The sequence below is a fragment of the Orcinus orca genome, chromosome 13 (assembly GCF_937001465.1).
Source record: "Orcinus orca chromosome 13, mOrcOrc1.1, whole genome shotgun sequence".
NCBI lineage: Eukaryota > Metazoa > Chordata > Mammalia > Artiodactyla > Delphinidae > Orcinus > Orcinus orca.
Window position 1 is genome coordinate 4,026,978 of NC_064571.1, and position 21,885 is coordinate 4,048,862.

Consider the following 21,885-nt stretch of genomic DNA (forward strand, 5'->3'; position numbering starts at 1 on the left):
TGTGGCCACATTGAAAAGATTCTGTCTATAGACACAGCCGTCATGTACCAAGCCCTGATATTCAGGCCATGGTACATGCTGGCAGCAATATATGTCCTTTTTCTTATCCGAAGATAAGAACTTAAACTTGAGGTCATATGACCTATGCTTCAATCCCAAAGGCCACATCACTGTGTCTTTCAAGGAAAATACATATTTATCTTGATGGCCATTCCAGCTGGCCAAATTAGACATCACCCTTGAACAAAAGCTATAGATTTATTTTGGTATCTTGAGCCATAGAGGAGAATTTAACACAATGGCTAAAGGATCACCATCATCAAATATATCTTATACACAACATATACAACTACTGATTTCAAAGAGAATTAGTGCACTGTTGGCAAGACAGATGTCCATGGAGACAAATGACAATCTTTCTTCCTTCCCTTTGTGTTCATCCAAAGGAGAAAGGCATGGCTGTTTATTGTTTGCAAATGTTCTCTGCACGTCCCTGTCAAAACAATCTGCTACAATTTGAATAAGGGACAGTTTTGAAATCCTTCCCAACTTAATGTTTTCAAGGGTAATATTTTCTTTTGAGTTGACAGACAAAGCCTTCATCTGACAAATGAATTTGCTCAAGAGATTATATCAATGGCTAATCCAATTAAAAATCTTTGAGATGTTCAGTTATCTCTGCTGTGAATTGGATGAGCTGTAGATTGTGGAGAACTGAAAGTTATATTTCCTTCTCTCTTAAATCTTTATTAATTATTTTTTGTACGATTAACTTTAGGGAAATTGTAACTTCTAATTATTTTCCTTAACTTTAGAATGAAGAGGCTAACAATAGAAGAATAATCTTACCCCAAACCTGTTTTTTTTATATTAGTTTTCCCTTGATTATCATCTTAAGCTTAAACAAACTTATTTTACTAAACCAGTGGATAGAAACAAAAAGAAACCCATGAGTGGGACCAACCAAATGTTCCTTTCTTCTGTGTGTGTGTGTGTGTGTGTGTGTGCATGTGTGCGCACACATGTGTGTGTGTGATTTGATTAGAGATACACCTCACAATAAAATATCAATTCATTATGTTGACTCAATTTCCAATTAGTTACTTTGTGATTCTCTAGACAGAGCTACCAAGTATGTGGTTTGTATGATATAATTTTAGACTTTCAGAAACATTGCAAGAAAAATAACCAATGATTATTTTGGAATAAAAACACTATTTGAAATCCTTTTAGAAATGAAGACATCAGTGGAGAATGGGAACATGATGATAGTGAGGACCTTTTTCCCTTCTTACTATAGACAGTGGGGTTTTGCCTTCTTGTTGCTATGTGCTTGTCTTTGTATGAAAGGAAGGAAGGGGCAAGGCAGTGTTTTATTTCATTTCATATTATCTTATCCTCTTTTATTTCATTTTATATTTGGCATGGATAATACTAATCCTCAGATTTGTGACTTTCTTTCTTAAGAGAGTTATTTTTTCTGATTTACAAAATGTTTCAAACTGTCTCCCAAATCTTTCCAATAAATATCAAAGTGAGAACATGAATACACCATAAGAATGTTGGAAGCCTTATGAATATCTGGACATTTCTTAGGGGCAGCTCTGCATCTTGCCTGAGAATTTCCAAACTGGATTATTGTATCCAGTTCTCTAGCAAATTCTACCTAAGGAAAAGGTGTTCCTCTACATCCACCTCACACCCTGTTTTATGTTTTTAATTCTACCTTATAAAATGTTACAACCAGAAAAAAACACATTCCAGTGAAAACATTTTCCTTTATTAAGTGGTTCCTCCATGAAGAGAGCATGGCTATGATAAGAATTCTTTTCTTCCAGTCATTTGGCTATCATAAACTTGGCCCTTCTCTCTTTTACATCCCTAAAGCTTTGCACGTGTGATTATCATAACTCCCTTTTCTGCGGGATTATGTGTAATTAAGTTTTCAATCAATCTGACTAATTAAATGGAAGCACTGTCTGTGGGCTAGATCAGGAGACTAGAAGTCTGGGTTTCTGAGTATTACCGCTAGTTCACTAAGTGGATACAGCAGGTTACTTATCTTCTAATTTTGCAATGTAGGGAATAGAGGGGAAATACTCAAGCTCAGGTCTACAGGTCCCAATTTTTCTAAGAACCCCAAATTCCTGTCTCTATCTCCTCATGCTCTCTTGAGCCTCACATTAAAAGTCCCAACTTCCTCTCCTTGTAGGAGAGTTTTTAAACTCATCAGGTCCATCTGAAAAGTCAGCCAAGAAGGGCTAGACGACCCTGAGGGGTACTGCAAGCCCTGGCTGAGGGTGCCGAGTGCCATCCTTGTGCTGGGTTTTGTAGGTTTCACTGCTCAAATGGTGGTAGATATAGGACAGAGGCTACTTTAAATTCATGGGTAAAGACTTTGACTTTCTCTTATTTCTCCATTAGGCATGAATGAAGTATTGTGCTGGGAAAATATCCTTTGTTATATCAATGTTTTCAACTTTGGAATAAATACAAAATAATAGGGAGTCATTTCTGGATGGTACCTTAGAGACACTGTAGCCCAACCTCCTTACTTTCTGTAAGGAAGCCGAGGCCCATGAGGGAAGAGGATGTGCTGGTCCCAGAAGGAGCTGGAACCCTATGCTTCATTCCCAGTGCTCTCACCACTCTTCACCACTGACACTAAGGTATGGCTGCTGTTGACACTAAGCATGATGACATTTTGCCAAAATGAGTCAATATTTGAGCAAACGTGACTCCACTCAGTGGCAGGAGAGTGGGCCACCATCCAGCATCTCTTAGGTATCCAGAGAAGCAGGAGCTCAAGAGCCAAGTGCAGCAAATCTGCCATGTGACCCCTACATCTGTCTCGTTTCCCCCAGGACACATCATTTTACCACCCTGGGGAGCAAATGAGAGCAGCGGGAGGAGCCCTTACGGAACTCATGATGATTCCCAAACGACAAGCAACTCTCTAAGTGAGAGGGAAGAAGCATATAATTGCCTTCAGGATATCAGGCATCCAAGAGCTTCCAGGCTGAGAGGAAGAAAGCTCACTCTTGCTTCCAACTCTTCCCTCCACTGGGCCTTTCCTCCAAAACCCCATTCCCTCCACCAGACCCCCAGATCCCCAGACCCCTCACTTCACTTAACCCACCCTGAATATTCATTTCCTTCAAAGAGCACATCGGTGCTGACCTAAGCTTCCTTCTCTGGCTGAACACAGCACAAGGCAAAGTTTCCCTTACTTTAAATTCTTCAGTATTTATTTAAATAGTCTGCTCTGTACTATCACACATTACTAATATGTTGCCTTAGATATGTTCTTTAGTTATTTCCTGTGTGTTTTTCACATCACCCTGTAATATTACAAGTTCCTTGAGGGGAGAGGACCTGACTCTTTCTTTGGTGTTTCTAACAGAACTTACCACTTAATAAGTGGGAATTGAGTTTATATAATTTTCCATGGAGACTTGAGAAAAGGGTGACTTGTTTGTTTGTTTGTTTGCTTGTTTGTTTTCAGTCATTCTTTCAATGTTCTTGTCATGGTGAAACCAGAAAATAAATGCCATGGGCTTCTGGGGAGTTTTAACTAGCTCAGTATCCAAGCACCAATTCATTAAAAGCACGTATAGTTTCAAAATGAAAAACAAATGTTTTGTTTTTTTAAATTGTGGATTATGTAACTATATTTTGAAATTAAAACATATATTTAAAAGGTAATATAGATAGATCAATAACTAATAAAGTTTTTGTAGATTGGTTTATAGTGACCCCGGAATCAATAGTTTTGATCTAAAAGTATGATATATCTCTACACTAGAAATGAAAGCATTTTGCTTTTCCCTGCTAAACTAATTCTTATTCCGTCATGCTTACTGCTCACAAATGTTTCAGGGAATAATATGTATTAGAGCTATTAGGGACAGCTCTGCAATGTTAAGTAGTAGAAAGTCAAAAATGGCAAGTCTTGTCATTTAATGTGTCAAGGATCAGATATTAATATTGTATTAAAACTAAGCGATGTGCACTCATAGTTTGCTATTCTTTTCACTTGCAAAATGTCAGCAGAGAAGCAACAGGAAATAGCAGAATGTGGGAGAAAAAAGTTGCCCACACTTAAAGGATGGCAATGAAACAAAATGAAGTTTAATTGAAACAATGAATTGTTTAATTAAAAGAAATTCACATCTCCTATTCATTAAGATATGCATCATTGGGATTCACTTTAGAATAAAATTTTAATATCTGCTTTGTAACTTCAGTGACATTTTCACATACTCTATTTTTCAGAATAATACCGTCTTATGGAGGAGGAGGGGACAAAAGTCTGTATTTATGCTTCCTTATGTACTGAGGATATGCCATTGTCTCAAATAAAATTAACAACTTCAAAAGAAATGCATCAGAAATTGTGATTAATCAAGAGATATAAAGGGAGGTGAGAAGGAGTAAGACTCAGAACATTCCTGAAAGCTTTAAGTCTCTTAAAATTTACATTCATACCCACTGAATGGTGACAGATCAAGTCATTTCTAGAGAAGTCTGAAGGCAGTTGGCACCTTGGATATTGCTTTTAATGGGAAAATTCAGAAGAGTAGAATAAAAAATTCTGTGTTAAAAATAAAATTGACTGTTGGAGGAAAGAAACTGATTTTAGAAATACACACAACTGGTTGGTTAAAGAGATCTTACCTCTTGGATCCTGGTGAAGAACTATCAAATTATGTGGAGTGACATCTGTCTCCATCAAATAGAGTAATTTCCCAGAGAAGAACAAGACTTTCAACACAACAGGAGACTTGCCAGTTGACAGGAAAGAATGTTCCCCAACTTGACCATTGTTGATGGGACTCTGATGTGTTCTCCCAGGAGTGGATGGTCTAAAACATTGATTCATTAGTCTGTTTAATCTTCATGCTTGCTAGGAAAGAGATCCTCCTTGATTTAAAGGCTGTCAGGCTGTCATCTCAAGAGGTTCCTCCCTTGTCATTCCCTCCATCCACAATCAAAGAAAATGACACTTTGCCCTGTTATAAAAAATTAGCATAAAGAAGAAAGCCATCTAGAAATAGAACCTGAAATTTTCAGCTAAGGACATCTGCACTGCTAGCTCTACCTACTTCTGTTCCCACTGTAATTTTCAATAATTCAGGTAGATATTTTCTATTCTCAGTATAATGACATCAGTTTTAAAAATCTCTGTGGAAAAAAAAAACTCATGACATGGTTAGTATTGTGTTGACGATTACAGCTTTAAGTCCAATCTTAGTTTTGTAATCATGGTGTTATCATTTAAAGCTAAAATTTTGATACAGGAACCCAGACACGTTTCAAGGAAAGTTGAGAAGAAAAGATTTTGTTGGTGGAAGGAGGAGAGCAGGGGCAAAGTTCAATAGAGCTAAGTATTAGGCTGCTCTAAAATTAGTGTCTTTGAAATATATAATGTTGGATTAGATGGAGATTCACATTGGTTTGAGTTCTGCTCTGAAATTTCCAGATATATTTCACAAGTTCTTAACATGCAGTTTATTAAGAGTCCAAGGTGAAATCTACATGCCTAGTAACTGAATTAATATTATGAAGATATTTTGTGTTTTTAACACCAGAGGACAATATTTTTTTGAATATTTACTTGTTTATTTATTTAGGCTGCACCGGGTCTTAGTTGTGGCACACGGGATCCTTAGTTGCAGCACATGGGATGTTTGGTTGCAGCATTCGGACTTCTTAGTTGTGGCATGCATGCGGGATCTAGTTCCCCAACCAGCGATCGAACCTGGGCCCCCTGCCTTGGGAGCATGGAGTCTGACCCACTGGACCACCAGGGAAGTCCCCCAGAGGACAACATTTACCTGGCATTGTAACATTGATTGTAAACATGGGCAGATACCACTGTTTATAAACAACCATGTTTATATTTGCATGATTATCTTTCGTTACCACCCAGATCATATTGATTGCTGGTTAAGATTTGTTCTATTTCTCAGTTTCCAGGTCCTAATTATTGAGTTTGCTGGTGTGATCTCCACTGATTATTGGTCATATATAGAATGGGGATGCTGAAACACTATTAGGATGTTTTTGCAGCTTTGATTGGAATAAAGATACTAAGTATTTAAACATATAGAATTGAGTGCAAATAAAAAATTAAAAAAAGATACTAAGTATGAAGGGTTCATACAATTTCGTGACTGGTATGTAGTTTTGCACTATGTTATCTGGAAGAGAAACATTCCTTCATTCATTTCTCTCCACCTGCTTCTCAATACAGTATTCATCAAGGCTCTGTCTTCAGTGGACCACACCCTATACTCCCTTTTACTAGCCCCAGACTTATTTGTGACTCCATCTTCAACCTGCTTCCACCAAGTATAAAATCACTTTCTGCTTACCATCCATTCTATCTTGGAAATATTCCTAGGATGAGCATTCAACATTCTGCATATTCCATGGTCTTACTGAGGCTATCAAAATGATGTCCTAACCGGGCTACCCACCTTCAATTCTTTCCCTTCCTAATTCTTTGTCAGATACTTGTAAATGCCACATCTTTCTCCAGTTAAATGTCCTAATGCACAATTCCTAGCATCGTTTTCTCCTGCTTAAGATATCCTGGGCCCCTCTATTGTCCATACCATCAAATACACACTCATCCACTGGGGTATCATTACTGTAGTCCTAAATTGTGGATTCATTCGTCTTCATAACTTGATCTCTCTCCCTACTCCCATCAAAATGGACCATGTGCGATGGCTCCCTTCCCTCACCTTTGCTCTCTTTTCTGCTCACCTCCACCTGGAGGTGCTTGTCCCCCATATCTGCCTGTCCTAATTATGTACACTTCAAAGCCCAAAAAGGAACCTTCTCCCCACTACTTATATGAAGCTCTTAACCAGAAAAAAAATTTTGCTTTCTTTTCCCCCTAAACTCTTATGTCATTATTTCCTAGAGCTTCATTTATGAAATATCACTTCTGCTACTTACTTTAGTTATTTACACATTAACTGTACATTTCTTACAAATGAAGTACATGTCTTTAAGGCTTTCTGACTCTCAAAAAAGCCACCAATATATACTTTTAAGATGCATATCATAACCTAAAGCATGGTTAATTACAAATATTTCCCAGAATCTTTACTGTTATTATTCTCAAAGAAGTCTAAATCTACCCAAACCGACAGTCTTCTGTCATCACATATTTATTTCTGATTTTTGACTCAATCTGAAGAAATAGAAGAATATTGGGGGGGAAAGCGATGGATGCTTCTATTAAATATTGGCAAGTACGTGGAAGATGAGTGTTTTGGAGGAGTGGGGTGGGTTGTGTGGGAGGACTCCACATACATTTTTGAAAGAAAAGTTTGTGCCCCAAAGAAAAGAGCACACTTTTGCCAAGATGAAAATCAACATGCTTAAGAGCACTCCTGTATTGAAACTACAGTCACTCAATGCCTGACCACTCCATAATGTAATAAGCCCTTGAGTTGGGGTTTCGTTGAAGAGGAGGTATTACCTGATGCCACTGCAGGCTCTAGTCTTAGACCCAGGAACATGGTCTTCCCCTAAAACATTGTGTGTGAGTAATTAGAATTAGAACTGCTGGGGTTGGACATTTAAAAAGGAATAGGTGGTGCAGTATTAGTAGCTGTTACCTGAAAGTGATCCCCTCGGCAAGATGAATAAAGTCAGGTGATGCACACTCCCTTGGACCACTCCCTTTCATCATTAAATACAGGACTAATGAGGTCAAGACAGAGCACTTGAGTGGAAGAGGTGAATTCTGGAATGACACCTTTCAGGGAAGGGGTATCTATAGAACAGTGAGGTTGCCAGACTGAAGGACAGAGAGTGGAAAAGATGGGGGGGAAAGGAAGAAGGTCAGAGTGCTTTTAAATAGTCACCTAGTGTGAAGAAATGAAGTTGACAAGAATTTCACCTTTTCCCTAACATTTTCCTGTCTAGGAGTGCCATGTTAAGATATGGATAAGGAGAGGTAACCAAGGAACTTCAATACTATCCGAACAGGTAGTCATGGAGAGAGATGAGAAAAAAGAAATCTAGATTGTATGGCCCCAGAATGAGCGCAATGCTACGCCGACCACAGGAGAACAGGGTCCTTAGAATAATGAACTTTTCTCCCTTTAGTATCTAAGGACTCTGTAGTCTCTGCTTTCCTCCCTTTTCTTAGAACCTGATTTTAGCCATTTCCTTCAATCAAATAGAAATGACAGGGAGCAGCTTAAAATGTCATCTATCCCATGGACATCTGTATTTTAACCAGGGATTAGTCGTTAAGCTCAGGTGCCTTCAATGATGTTTCAAGCAATCTCTCCAAAATGGGGTACCACTTTAAAGACATCTAGGTTTCCATGCCATCTCTAAAATCCCTCCTAAGTGGCCACATGGAGAACTAAGAGCTGATTAGAATATGCTACCCCAGCTATACCTGTTTGAAGGAGGTGCTATCTTTTATGAGCCAAAAAGCAGCTCCATTACTGAGGATAATTAGCTTAAGAGCTCTTTGCAGTAACTTGGCTTCTTTAAATGCCTTGTTAACTTCAATTTCCCTGACTTACAATTCACCTCCTTTGTGATACACATTATTTGTATCTACTTCAAAAAAAAAAAAAAACACTGAAGGTTGCTTTTGTCCAATTGTCGCTAATAGGCTGTTGAGTTCCACACAATTCCTTTCTGGATAAGAATATATTAAATATCTTTAATTGACCCTTGTAAGAATGGAAGGGTTTAGTGTTTTTAAAAAGGAGTTTATAGGAGGAAGTGCCTTTTTCCATCTCCTTTCATGTGCTGTCATTGAAGGAGGCTGATTTGCTAATTAATCTCAGAAAACTGTGATGCTTGCAGGGGTCAGAGTTGTGGCAAACTTAGAAACCGACACGTATGCTACATAATTAAAAAAAAAATCTTGTTGGTTTCCTACAGGGCAAGCACTGTTGCAGTACCTGCAGGGGTGCAGCAGGAAACAAAACAGAGAGGTATCACTGTGTAACCAAGCAGGGCCATTTGGGGCCTTCCTAGGGCAGGCCCTTCCCCCATATCCTCTGCTGTAGCTCCTCTCTGAAGTACCCAGATAATAGTATCTGATGCACATTTCCTGAGTTGTTTTTACTGATGTGAAACCCCCCACCAAATGGAAGACTTTAACTACCTGATGACCGTGAGCACATGACCGCCCCCCCCAAGACCCCAGGCCTGCTGGAGCCCAAGGATTGATAAGGTTAACCACTGTGTCCCTGCCTTATTACCCCACCATCAACCAATCAGACTGTGCATGAGCTGATCACATACCCTGTGACCCCCACCCCCACCCCCTCACCTGGCTTTTAAAAATGCTTGCTGAAACAGAGTTCAGGGTTTTAGAGCATGAGCCACCCGTTCTCCTGGTATCGGCACCTTTACAATAAAGGCTGCACTTTCCTTCACCACTACCTAGTGTCAGTAGGTTGGTTTCACTGCACACCGGCAAGCGGACCCAAGTTTTGTTCACTAACAACTGCCCATGTGAGGCTGACTCTGCATGCAATGGTTGGGGTCGATTCAGTTCTAGATGCTCTGGCAAGTAGAACGGTCACCTGATTTAGACAGATCTGAAACATCTTACTCAATAGTCCACATTTTTAAATAAATGCAGGAAAAATTTGCACAATAAAGATTAACATCAAAAACTTGAATAAGCATCTAATATGCTAGCTGAATGAGTGGATTTTGAATTTTCACCTATCTTACTATAAAGGAATACAATAAAAGCCATAATATCTCTATATGTAAAGTGTTAGAACAGTAATTGGAACTAAAATACATTATCCCATTCCAGCCAATTAGCTCTTAGAAGGCAAAATCAAGTACTTCCCCAATAGGGAAATTTTGTTTCCTCTCTGATAACTGGACAAGAAATTTAAATAAATCATGCCTCAACTCCATCCTCTGTTGCTTCTTGTAGTTTTATTAAAGATTTAACCATGACCAAGGACCATACCAAAAAGTACAACTTAATCTGTCAATTGCCCTAATTAATCCAGTTTTGATTAAAAGAAAACTGACATAAAGATATTCCATGTTAATGTTAAATTATGTGCAGTTACTTTGAAACCATACCTTGAGAAACAATAAAAGAATGGAATATAATACATAGTTGCTGGCAATGAGAGAAAACAAGACTTATGTAGGCAAAATACACACTACTATATAAAAAATAGATAACTAAAGGGGACCTACTGTACACCACAGGGAACTCTACTCAGTACTCTGTAATGACCTCTATGGGAAAAGAATCTAAAGAAGAGTGGGTATATGTATATGTATATGTATAACTGATTCACTTTGCTGTACAGCAGAAACTAACAAAACATTGTAAATGAACTCTACTCCAATAAAATTTTTTTTAAAAAAACAAGACTTACATAGACATTGATGATAAATCAACACCCACCTCCTACCTTCAGGTCTGCCTGCTGTACTTGCCTGTTTTCAGCCTCCAGAGTCCCAGGTGCAAAGTAGTTCATATTCACAGACACTCTGGGCTCAACATCATTCATGTTCACTGTCAAGTCATCACAAATCCCACATTCCCCTCATCTCTCAGGCTTAAAAAATTCATTTAACACCAAGGGCTAATTAATTAACTGGATTTTCTTATATTTAATGGAGAACATTCTAGCCATTAGAATGCAGACTTGTTCAAATTTAGGTCACTGAAAAGTTCTAAAAATATGCCTGTCAAGAGAAAACCTAATGATTTTTTCCAAGATTTTACCTTTTTAGTAATCCGTTTTGTTTTTTAATTTTTTTAAAAAAATATAGTGTGAAAGCGGAGCAGGGACAGATGTGTACTAGAATGATTTCATAATTCCTATCATCATGCAAGTCCTTATTACCAAGATGTCTTTATTTTACACACAAAATAAACTTCACTTTTAAACTGAGCAGCATCGTTAATTCTGAAAATAGTGTGAAGACCTGTTGTTAATGTTTGTGTATATTTGATGATAGGAGGGTGCCTCATTGTCTATGGCTAAAGGCAGACAGTGAACTTCCAGAAACTATGATTGTCAATTTTTCCTATGTTGGAGTTGACCAATCTAATATTTTAGCTAGTCTTCTATTTGAGGCTGGCAAGCTCCCAATAGCAAACAAAAGCATGAAAGAAAATAGGGATTTATAACAGTGTATACAAATAAAGTGGTCTTATTCTGCAGAGCTTCAAATTTGCAGATATCCACACATCAATTTTCATAAACACCTTAACTCTGAAAGTAGATCATTTCTCCCGTGTAAATCTAAGGCTTCTTTTTCTTGAGGCCGAGAAATTCCAGGTTCCCTCTTGCTATCAGAAATGTACTTTCCTTCATTTTGTATTACCCGCTCAGATTTATGTAAAGATTGTTTTCCAAAATAAAACCCAGATGCATCCCGAGGTAAATTCACAGTAGAAAGATTCAATCAAGCGCCAAATCATTTTTAAAGATTTATCCTCGTGGATATGCATGGATTATTCCAGCCCCAGCTCTCTGAAATCCTTTGGGTTAAAGTTTGATGACAGTACTCAAAACCGGATTTCCAAAAATGTTAATTCCCAATGAAACTGCATTTTAAAATGTTCAAAATAATATAAGAGGTGGTTTGGGATTTATTTTCATATTCTCCCCCTGGAAATGTAGCTGAGAATATTTGCTGAGGTAAAAGCTCTCTGAGACTTTCACCTCTAATTCAAAAGAGCCTTTCTAGAATGAATAGGAGTAGAACATAGATCTCACGAGAATAGGATTCCCACAACATTTCTGTCATATTCTGCAGTAAGTGAACAGACTGACTGTGGACCATATTAACTCACGTGACTCTCTTCTGAGCCGCTGTTCATTCCACAAAATCCAGACCTAAGTGCCCGGGACATAGATGCCCTCAGGTAGCATCTCCAGAAGCATAAACAAGCCTAGAGTCTTGTGAGGGTCGGTGGTTAGGGAGGCTGGATCCATGACCAGGTGGCTGAAGGAGGTTTGAACAACTGCACCATTTTCAGTGTAGACCCTGAACCATAAAAGTCTCTTCACAACCACGACAAAGCTTACCAAACTTCCAGAACATTCACAGGACAGACAATGACCACAAGTGCTCTGGCTGGTTTTCGAGACCGCAGATGACCTGTAAATGGGTCAGTTTACCTCACTCTGCAGCTGACAGTGAGTCTCCTGGTCTGAAGAAGCCTGAGCATGTAGGAATCACCTTGGAACTTTTTTTTTTTTTTTTTTTTTTTTTGCGGTACGCGGGCCTCTCACTGTTGTGGCCTCTCCCGTTGCGGAGCACTGGCTCCAGATGCGCAGGCTCAGCGGCCATGGCTCACGGGCCCAGCCACTCCGCGGCATGTGGGATCTTCCCAGACCGGGGCACGAACCCGTGTTCCCTGCATCAGCAGGTGGACTCTCAACCACTGTGCCACCAGGGAAGCCCCACGTTGGAACTTTTGAAAGCCCTTGACATTCCTAAGGAATGACCATCACAATGACCAAGTACCCATGTTGAGAATGCCACAGTTTCTGTCACTTAACTCATAAAGTTTATTTAATAGTAACATCGGTGGCTTTAATGAAAGTGAGTGTGATTTCAAGGAACGAAAGAGCAAATGATGGGCTGCTAGGATCCGGCTTCTGCTAAGTGATCATCTTCTAGCTCGTTACCTTTTCATCAGGAGACTCGAGTTCATCTTTTTATGGAAAAAGTAAAAGTTTCCACAGCCCACAGACCTTCCAGGACTAAACCATGAATGCTTAATATAAGCACGTCTGTGACCTATACTTTCTGTGAATCACATCATCTTTCAGGATAGGACTGAAACATTTCTTGATCTGCTGACACTATCCTGCAAAGTACCTTGCACTGGACAAGCATTCCCTAAATGCTTATTATTAAAATGAGAAGTGAATGCATTACATGAATTCATTACTAAAATAATATTCACCATAGTTGCTCTTTGTACCAACCCTCTGGAGTGGCTGAAAGCATGGCAGATATAGCAGGTTTGTACATTCTGAAAAGCCTAGGTCCAGGTAACTCTTCTATTTATTCTAAATTCCTGATACATATGATAGGATTCTACCAGGAAGTATGATTTAATGTCTTTTAATTTATGTCATCATCCAATTCTATTTGAGAATAAAGTACAAGTGTTGATACCAAATAAAGCATCTTAACACTATTTGTATATATCCTGAACAACAGTAACATAATTGAAATGGTGATGGTAATGAATACTTTTAAAATCTGACACTATGAATGCTAAAATACAGTAAAATAAATATTGAATGGGACTGCTGCTAAATGATTTCAAAATTTTTAAACCCAATAATATTTAAATTAGAAATCACATGTTTATAAATAATTATTATATGTTAATTTACTCACATGCCTTATCATGAGAGAAACTAATAGTTTTAAAAAGCCTTTATATTTCTTTCATATAGTGATTTTCTGGACATTATATCTCACACCCAAAAGCACATACTCATTTTTAAAAATTGAACAATAATAATACTGCCATGTCATTACCTCAATTGTGAAAATGTTATTATAAACTTAAGGATTTCTTGGGGACTTCCCTGGCTGTCCAGCGGGTAAGACTCCACGCTCCCAATGCAGAGGACCCGGGTTTGATCCCTGGTCCAGGAACTAGATCCCACATGCATGCCGCAACTAAGAAGTCCTCATGCCACAACTAAGAGTCCACATGCCACAACTAAAGATCCTGCATGCCGCAACGAAGACCTGTCATAGCCAAATTAAATAAATAAAATAAATACTTTTTTTAAGTAAGGATTTCTTCAAACAGTGCCATGAAACAATTTATAATATATTTCAGTGGTACCTATAGGTCCGTGGGAATTGCACATATTTTAGATATCCAGTGTAGTTAATTACTCAATATTTGAGACACGTAGGTGTCTCATTCCTTTTCTAAAACAGTGTGGCTTTTTCCTTTGTCGACTGTTTGCTATCCAAACAAGGAAGGAAGGAACAAGGAGGACGAACCCTTAGGTAGCCAGTGGGAGTCCTTCTCAGGGCAGGTTTCCAAAGTAAGGGTACAGTTGCCTCAGCTCCACAAAAGATAAGCAGGGAGACAGGTGGAGTGGGAGAAAAGATGCCTTGACGGAGATGCCTAAAAGCCCAGGAAGAACCAAGCAAAGCAAAGAGGTGCGGAAGGAAAGAGGCGAGTGGGGCTGCAGGTGAGGTGAGACAGGTGAGGCGAGGCTTGGGGTCAGCCCAGAAAAATCCAGGGGAACCTAGCTGCTGCTCCTGAATTCAGCTTACTTGCTGGGGCTCAGGCTGCCTCTGCCAGGCAAGGGTAGAGGTTATATTTTATAGGGGAAAGACTTGGAATGGAATTATTTATAGGATTTTTGTGATCACTTAATTTATATTATTCTTATTGCCTATTTTCCTATATTACTATCAGCCGAATGTAGCAACTCATTACGTGTTTATTTACTTTGTCTTTATTTTGGCTGTGCCTAATTTGTGGGTACATTTAAATATTTGTCATCATATTATAAGTATATTTTTACCTAATATAGTTTAAACGATACTAGCCTTAACATTCTGATTACAGTATCAGAGGCATCACCAGTATTGAGTGTGGTGATTTCCTTGTGGATCCTCACATATGCTCTCTTTTCCATCCATCCAGGCCCGTCCAAACTGGGCTACGTGCCTGGGGTCCTGAGTAGCCCTTCTGTACTTCTCATTGGAGCTTGACGCTTTAACAGGCAGATAAATGATAATTTCCCCCAACGTCTTTCAATTTCATCCCCTCAGTTTTGTAGTTTTGTATCTAACTAACATTTTCAATGCTTCTTACATTTGGATTACACTTATATCCTAATTTCTAGCACTGATCCAGATTCTTTCTTGTATTTTCTTCATTATTTTTTTCATGTCTGAAAAGCCAAGTGTTTTAGAAGATTTTGTACAAGTCATTATCCTGCCCTGGTTACAAACCTCCTAACTTGGTAGCCTCCCAGCCTGGTACTTACTCTTTTTATGCCTGGATCCCTTTCTACCTCTTTCAAGTTCCCCCAGAACAGCTATTCTGTCTCTGAATTGCACCAGGCTTGTTTCTGAGACACAGAAACTTACTAGTACAATTACCTTCCTATTTCAACAGGTCCTCTATCTACATTCTTTTAGGCAGTTAGAGGGAAGAGGAAAGGTTCTTCCTGAGTCTTCAGGGCCTTAAAAATCAGCCTAAATTAATCTACATGCTTAAGAGAGACTATCTGGGGTGGCATATTTTGCTTCCCTACAGTGGGTTCAGCCACTATGACCAACAGGATGGAGAGTCCTCAAAAAATTAAAAATAACACTAATACATAATCCATCAATCCTACATTTGGGTATATATCCAAGAGAAATGAAAACAGGATATGGAAAAGGTATCTGCACTCCCATGTTCATTGCAGCAGTATTTACAATAGCCAAGATATGGAAGTAACCTAAGTGTCTGTCAAGGGATGAAAGCAGATGGGAGACATACACACACACACACACACACACACACACACACACAGAATGGAATATTACTGGAGGAAATACTGCCGTTTGCAACATCCTGAATGGACCTTGAGAGCTTTATACTTAGTGAGATAAGTCAGACAGAAAGGCAAATACTTACTGTATGATATCACTTCTATGTGGAATCTCAAAAAGCTGAACTCATAGAAATAGAGAGTAGAGTAGTTACCAGAGGCTGGTGGGGTGGCGGGGGGTGGGCAGGGAATCGGGAAATTGTTGTTAAAGGGTATAAACTTGCTACTAGATGATGAATATGTTCTGGAGATCTAATGTACAGCACAGCGATTACAGTCAACAGTACTGTATCATGACTCTAAAGTCGCCAAGGCTAGATCTTAAATGTTCCCACCACACGCAGAAAAAAGGATATGATATCTATGTGACCTGACAATAGTGTAAGCTACAGTTGAGGTAGTAATTCTGTTGCAACATACAAATGTATCAAATTAACAGACTGTGCATCTTAAACTTACACAATGGTATATGTAAATTATATAACAATAAAAATTTAAATACAAAAGAAAAAAAGACGGAGCTTAGAGTGGGGAATCAGAAAACCTGGATTCAAAGTGTGACTTTGTTACTTTTAAATGTGAACCATTAAGTCCCTTAACTACTTTCATCTCAGTTCCTTTGTATGCCAAATGATTATACCAACACTCGCTCATAAAGGTATTATAAAAACGACTGAAGAAGCATATGTAAAGTAATACTTTCAAGTATAAATGTTTAACTCTAAAGTGACACGTATTATGTGATGGTCAGCTTGTGTTTCTAAGTAACACGATTGTATTACTGTTTATATATTGTGAGTCTCTCCAGCCCAAGACCACCAGGAGCACACTTGTATTTGGATGCAAGTTGAATGCGCTGCTCATGGCAGAGGGAGGATACACAGGACCTGACAGGAAGCATCCTTTCTAACACCCTCAGTAGGTATTACCTTAGAAGGAGGGTAGACGAAAGTGCAGCTGAAAGAAGCTGCATTTCATTGCTCAAGAAGCAGTGGTCATTCACAGGAGCCAGAATAGAGGGGTGTTTGGCCATTTTTGTGGCTTAGAGAGCAGCACGTATGACTGTCGATCTTCAGCCACGATTGTGCAGCGTTCTTGTTTTTGTCTTGTCCATCACAGAGTGATCTTGTCTGATGCAGATGTTTTGTAAAATTGTTTCTGTTCAACAGGAGAACACCAGGTTCTGGCTGTGAGTACCACCAGACCAGCTGCTGGAGGTCAAGGTCTGCTTTTCTCCTTCCTGAAGTAAATGTGTGTACGTGCACACATGTATATAATATACATATATCTAGAAGCTCAGTGTCAAATTCAAATTCTGTAAAACTGAATAAATTAAATTCTCAACATATTTTCATTAATGGAGATGAAATCCTTTCCATTAAGAAAATTCAAGCCAACTCTTTATAATTTGGGAAATTATAGACTTCCTTTCTTTTTTATATACTTCCTTTCTTCTTTTATTTAGCTTTAAGATTAAAGCTCTATAATATGGAACCAAAAAATGTGTAATTGTCAGATAGCTACAAGTGATATGAAAAGTATAACCAAGTGTTAAAAAATTAAGCAAAAAATGATAACTTTCTTCCAAAAGGGAGAACACTTAAAACTTTTTTGAGGTGAAAAATGTAAATAAACAAAATGCATATGGATGTTTTGCTGGGTTCTAGGTTTGACTATGTCTTGAGCTACCCTGTCTGCCACTGCCAGCAAGAATGAAAAATTATATTTGTGCGGCAAAGAAGAAATAATTATTATTTCCAAAACATAGTTATTCCAGTATGTATAGCCCTCAACGATGCTGCTGAAGACAACACAACAAATCATCCTCATTCTCAGCCATGCTTGTGTTTTGCATGGAACTATCTATGCCAAATGGTCATTTTTCTCACATTTATTCTGTTAACAGGATAAATGCCAACATTTGTCAACATCTTGTAAATGATGCGTCTTAATGAGGCAAGCTACTGTTTCACTCCTCCGAGGAATTTCATAGCAGAATAAGCAAAATATCAGGTTAAAGCAAGTGGGAGGAGATCCCAGAGAGCAAACCTTTCCTATGAACGTATATTCCTTGAGGTTTTGCTTAGAGTGTGTTCTAGGATCCAGGCCAGTTTGGCCTAAACCTTTATACAACATTTTAATTATATTTTTAACAAATCCTGCAAAATGAGGTTCACATGTTGATTCAGCCAAAAAAAAAAAAAAAAAAAGCAGTATCTACAAGCTGAACAGAATGCAAGAGAGAGGGAGTGATTAGCGATGTTGCCAAAAACCAATGAATACAGCGTTTTTATAATATCGTGCCCCATTCCATTCATATTGGGTAGATATAAAGACTGGTGGAGGCTACATCCTTGTTCTAGAATAAATGAACCAATAAGTTTTTATTTTACACATGTGTATTTGACTCGGAAGTAGAAAACGTGGCATTTACAAAAACACGTTTAACCTCCTGAGGATGTAAGGCCAGACAAATGTTAAAGATAATGCGTAGCCTTGCCCAGGTGCGGAAGTCAACACAAGATTATAGTTAAAGCCATAGGGTTGGGGTCAGAAATATTAAGTCTCTGCGTTTAAGTCCTGACTCCAGTGACGGCAAACTAAATACAAACTGAATACACTTGGGCAAAGCACTTTATTTCCCTTAATCTCAGTCTCCTGATCTGTAGAATAGAGATAATAATGCCTACTATAGAGACCATTACAATAATTAAATGTGATAATATACATAGAACAGTGCTCATTAAGAAGCAGTTATTGTCACCATTGTATCTGCTAATGAAATTGAAAATTGCTAATCCCTGTCATTAAACGTAAACAGTGGTGGCTGGCTACTAACAGTTCTGTAAAATAACACGCGTCTTATTGCATTTAGGTCTGTGGGTTGAAGGGAATGGGAGCTTCCTATGCAAACCTAGACTCCTTTACAAAGTAATGAGTAAGGACTTCAACATCTTTATCCGCTATTCAACCCTCGGAAGTGTTTCCTACTCAAATACCTGATCTGCAGATAAGGAAAGGTTTGGCAATGGGATTGGCAACAGTGACCAAATCTTTACCATCACTATGATTATGTGAGAGTCAAGGTGGCAGCTGCAGCTCTGGGCATTTTGTCCAAACCCCAGGCAAGAAGCAGCAGCATGGCAACTATATGAGGAAACCAAGACTTTCACAGAAATCACAAGCACATTTCCACATATATATCACACATTTCCACTTACATATCACGCGGCCACTCCTAATTTGTGTTTGCTTGGTTTCCTTTTGTTTTAAGTTGGACATTTGCAACTACAAACAGAACCAGGGCTCTGCTAGTAAGGAAATTAGATTACCTAAAAGATAGTTCATGAAATCACACTATGTGTAGTGGATAAGTGGTGAAAGGAAGGTTGTCAGTGGAAGGGAGAACAGGGCCGAGAGAGACAGAGACAGAGAGAGAGTTGGAAACCAGTGGTGCTAATGAAATTTATATTTTTATCCTAAGTGTTATGGGGAACCACAGGAATGGATAGATAGATGTATGCTTTAGGAACATCACAGTGTGAAAAACTGGACTGGAGCGTACAGTGGGGTGTGTGGCAATCCATTCACTCTGCTGAACATGTTAAGGCAGGTCATGGCTTAAGTTTTGGGCATATGGAATGTGAAGGACTTTTTAGGTCATCCAAGTAGAGGTGTTCAACAGCAGTTTGGATAAAGAGGTCTAAAGGCCAGGAGAAAGATTTGGCCCATAGACAGAGAGTTGGCAATATTTAGCATAGAGAGAACCAAAGCCATGAGCACAGATGAGATTGTAGGAGGAGAACGAATAAATTCTGAAAGATGAGTGGAACAAAGACCATCTACTCAGAGAGACATTTGAAAACCAGGGAGAAGGTTTGAATGATTTGCTTTGCAGAAAGAGTTGTTATAATTATAATGGAGTGGCAATGTATTGAGGTATTGAGGACCTGAGGTGCCAGTTACCCAATAAAGCCTTTTACAAGCATCCTTTCATTCCAAACTTAGAGCATCCATGTGAAGTACATACTTTTATTGGGGATTTAGAAGAAAGGAGACTGAAGCTTAACTACATCAAGAAACTTGCCAATTAGGTAGAGATGGATCTAATATCTAACAGGTGTGTGTTTGTTTTTTATTTCAGGAATAGTACTTTTATCCATTATAAGCCAGTTAGAATAGAATGAAAGGAAGAGCTGACCAAGGGAAGATAGAAGGATTCTGAGCAATAGCTGGACACCTTGACTAGAACATCGAATTCTGCTTAGTTGCATAGTCCCCTTAAGGTGGTACAAGATTAATTACATGAACACACCAACTGTTCTATAAGACCTGACATGTGAGAGATTATCCCCTGATCCAATCAGTCATCAAATCCTATTTCTTTTCCTTCAGAAGGGTTGTAGTATATAACAGGAAACACATGTTGAGACATTTCTGCTATGTTCCCTGGAAAGTAGGCTTGAAAGCATTGTTCAGCAAAGGAAAAAAATGGGGTCCACATAGGGTGGGAAATAAAAACCAGCATCGAAGGTGATCAGACAGTGTGAACGAGAAGTGCACTCAGAAACCCAGACCAAGACTTGGAGCCAGAGTCATTCATTTGTTCACTTAGATAAAGTCAGTTGGTACCCATGGTGTGCAAGGCAATGGATTAGGCCATGAAGAGAGGAAATGACGGTGGATGGACAGGATCTTATCTCAATGAACCTACGCTACTGGGGAGGTAAAAGCCATGAGCCATGTCCCTAAAGCATGAGAGGACTCAGAAAGACGGTTGATCATGTCTTTCTAGAAAACACGCTGAATGGCCATGGTGAGCCATCTATCTTTTCCAAGCATTAGCTTTATTCACACACACACACACACACACACACAAAGACACACACACACACACACACACAGAATCCAAATGGTTGGTTTGTATAACATGATGAAGAAAATAACCTATTTTCTTTAGTGTTCAATTTTATACTCCCATCTTGGAATTAATCCCTCATTTTTGATTCCTCACAGAATCACTCACCTTAATCACTATGTATGACTCTAAATGATTTGTAACTATTTCAGAAAACTGTTTCTGTCACCCAAGAGTCCCTCTCGTCCTATGTGAGAGTAATTAAGGCATGTGCTTAGGTTCTGACAGTGAACATTAGGCGCCAAACTTTGAAAGCATCCTTGACCTTCCAAAGCAAAGTTTTTGGAACATACAACATATATTCGAAGTCCAAGGTGGTCTTTTTATTTTCTGAACTGGCCACATAACATTGCTATTTTGAGAGCAGAGGCCACAACTCTTCAGTAATGGATGTTATATTTTCTTTCTGGAAAGTCTTGTGATTACCGAACAGGAACAGGAGGATTGCTAGTAGGAGCTCCCTGAGTGGGAAAAGAGGAAGAAGAGGGAATAAGACATGAAAATGAGCAGAGTGTGGGGCGAGGCTGGCAGCTTGGGCCCCTGAGCAATGGGGAGATGGACCAGCAGGCCTCCTCCCAGGAGCCGCCTGGTTGGTGTCAGGATCTGGGGGAGAACACGCAGGTAACTCCTTTTGAGTTACCTGCTTGGTAGAATCTTTGGGCAGGATTGTTGAAGAGGACGTTTTAGGTAATCAATGGATGCCTCTCCTCCTGTCTCACCTCCCAGTCACTCCAAGGACACAAAGCATCAAACACTATGTTAAGGTAAAGAATCAGGAAGTACTTTAATTACATCACATATTAATATGGAATGTGCTTTCTGAACTAATTTCTTGATACACTGTGTGTGTGTGTGAAGGAGAGCAATGGCAGAGGTTTAAATTTAATAGGGGTCAACTCAAAACCAATTTTGGCCTGAAGTTGGAAAATTAGAAAATGCAGAAGTAGAAAGAATTAAATAAACAGCATGTAATAAAAAATGTGGGGCTTACCTGGTGGCGCAGTGGTTGAGAGTCAGCCTGCCGATGCAGGGGACACGGGTTCGTACCCTGGTCCGGGAAGATCCCACATGCCGCGGAGCGCCTGGGCCCGTGAGCCATGGCCGCTGAGCCTGCACGTCCGGAGCCTGTGCTCTGCAACGGGAGAGGCCACAACAGTGAGAGGCCCGCGTACTGCAAAAAAAAAAAAAAAAAGTGGACGTTCCCCATGAAAATATATACACTTTCTTTCCTATTAATTAGTTACTGTCTGGATCTTAAATCCCAACTTTAAGATAAAGTCAGAAATAAGAAAGTTACACTGATATTACCAAACAAAGCCTACTGGCTAGAAGGCAAATATGTACTCGTCCCAGAGGTCCATATAAATAGACAGAAAGAGAACGGGTGAC

General features: G+C 39.1%; 1 long non-coding RNA gene across 1 annotated transcript in view; it reads right to left on the reverse strand.

Annotated features, from left to right (window-relative positions):
• Positions 1–21,684, reverse strand: part of LOC125960833 (uncharacterized) — a 233,269-nt gene extending 211,585 nt beyond the window's left edge. Inside the window, exons 1-2 of the long non-coding RNA XR_007470901.1 lie at positions 21,488–21,684; positions 4,678–5,012 (exon numbers count right to left, since the gene is read on the reverse strand). This is a non-coding gene — a long non-coding RNA (uncharacterized LOC125960833). The remainder of the gene's footprint in view (positions 1–4,677; positions 5,013–21,487) is intronic.
• Between the last annotated feature and the right edge of the window lie 201 nt (positions 21,685–21,885).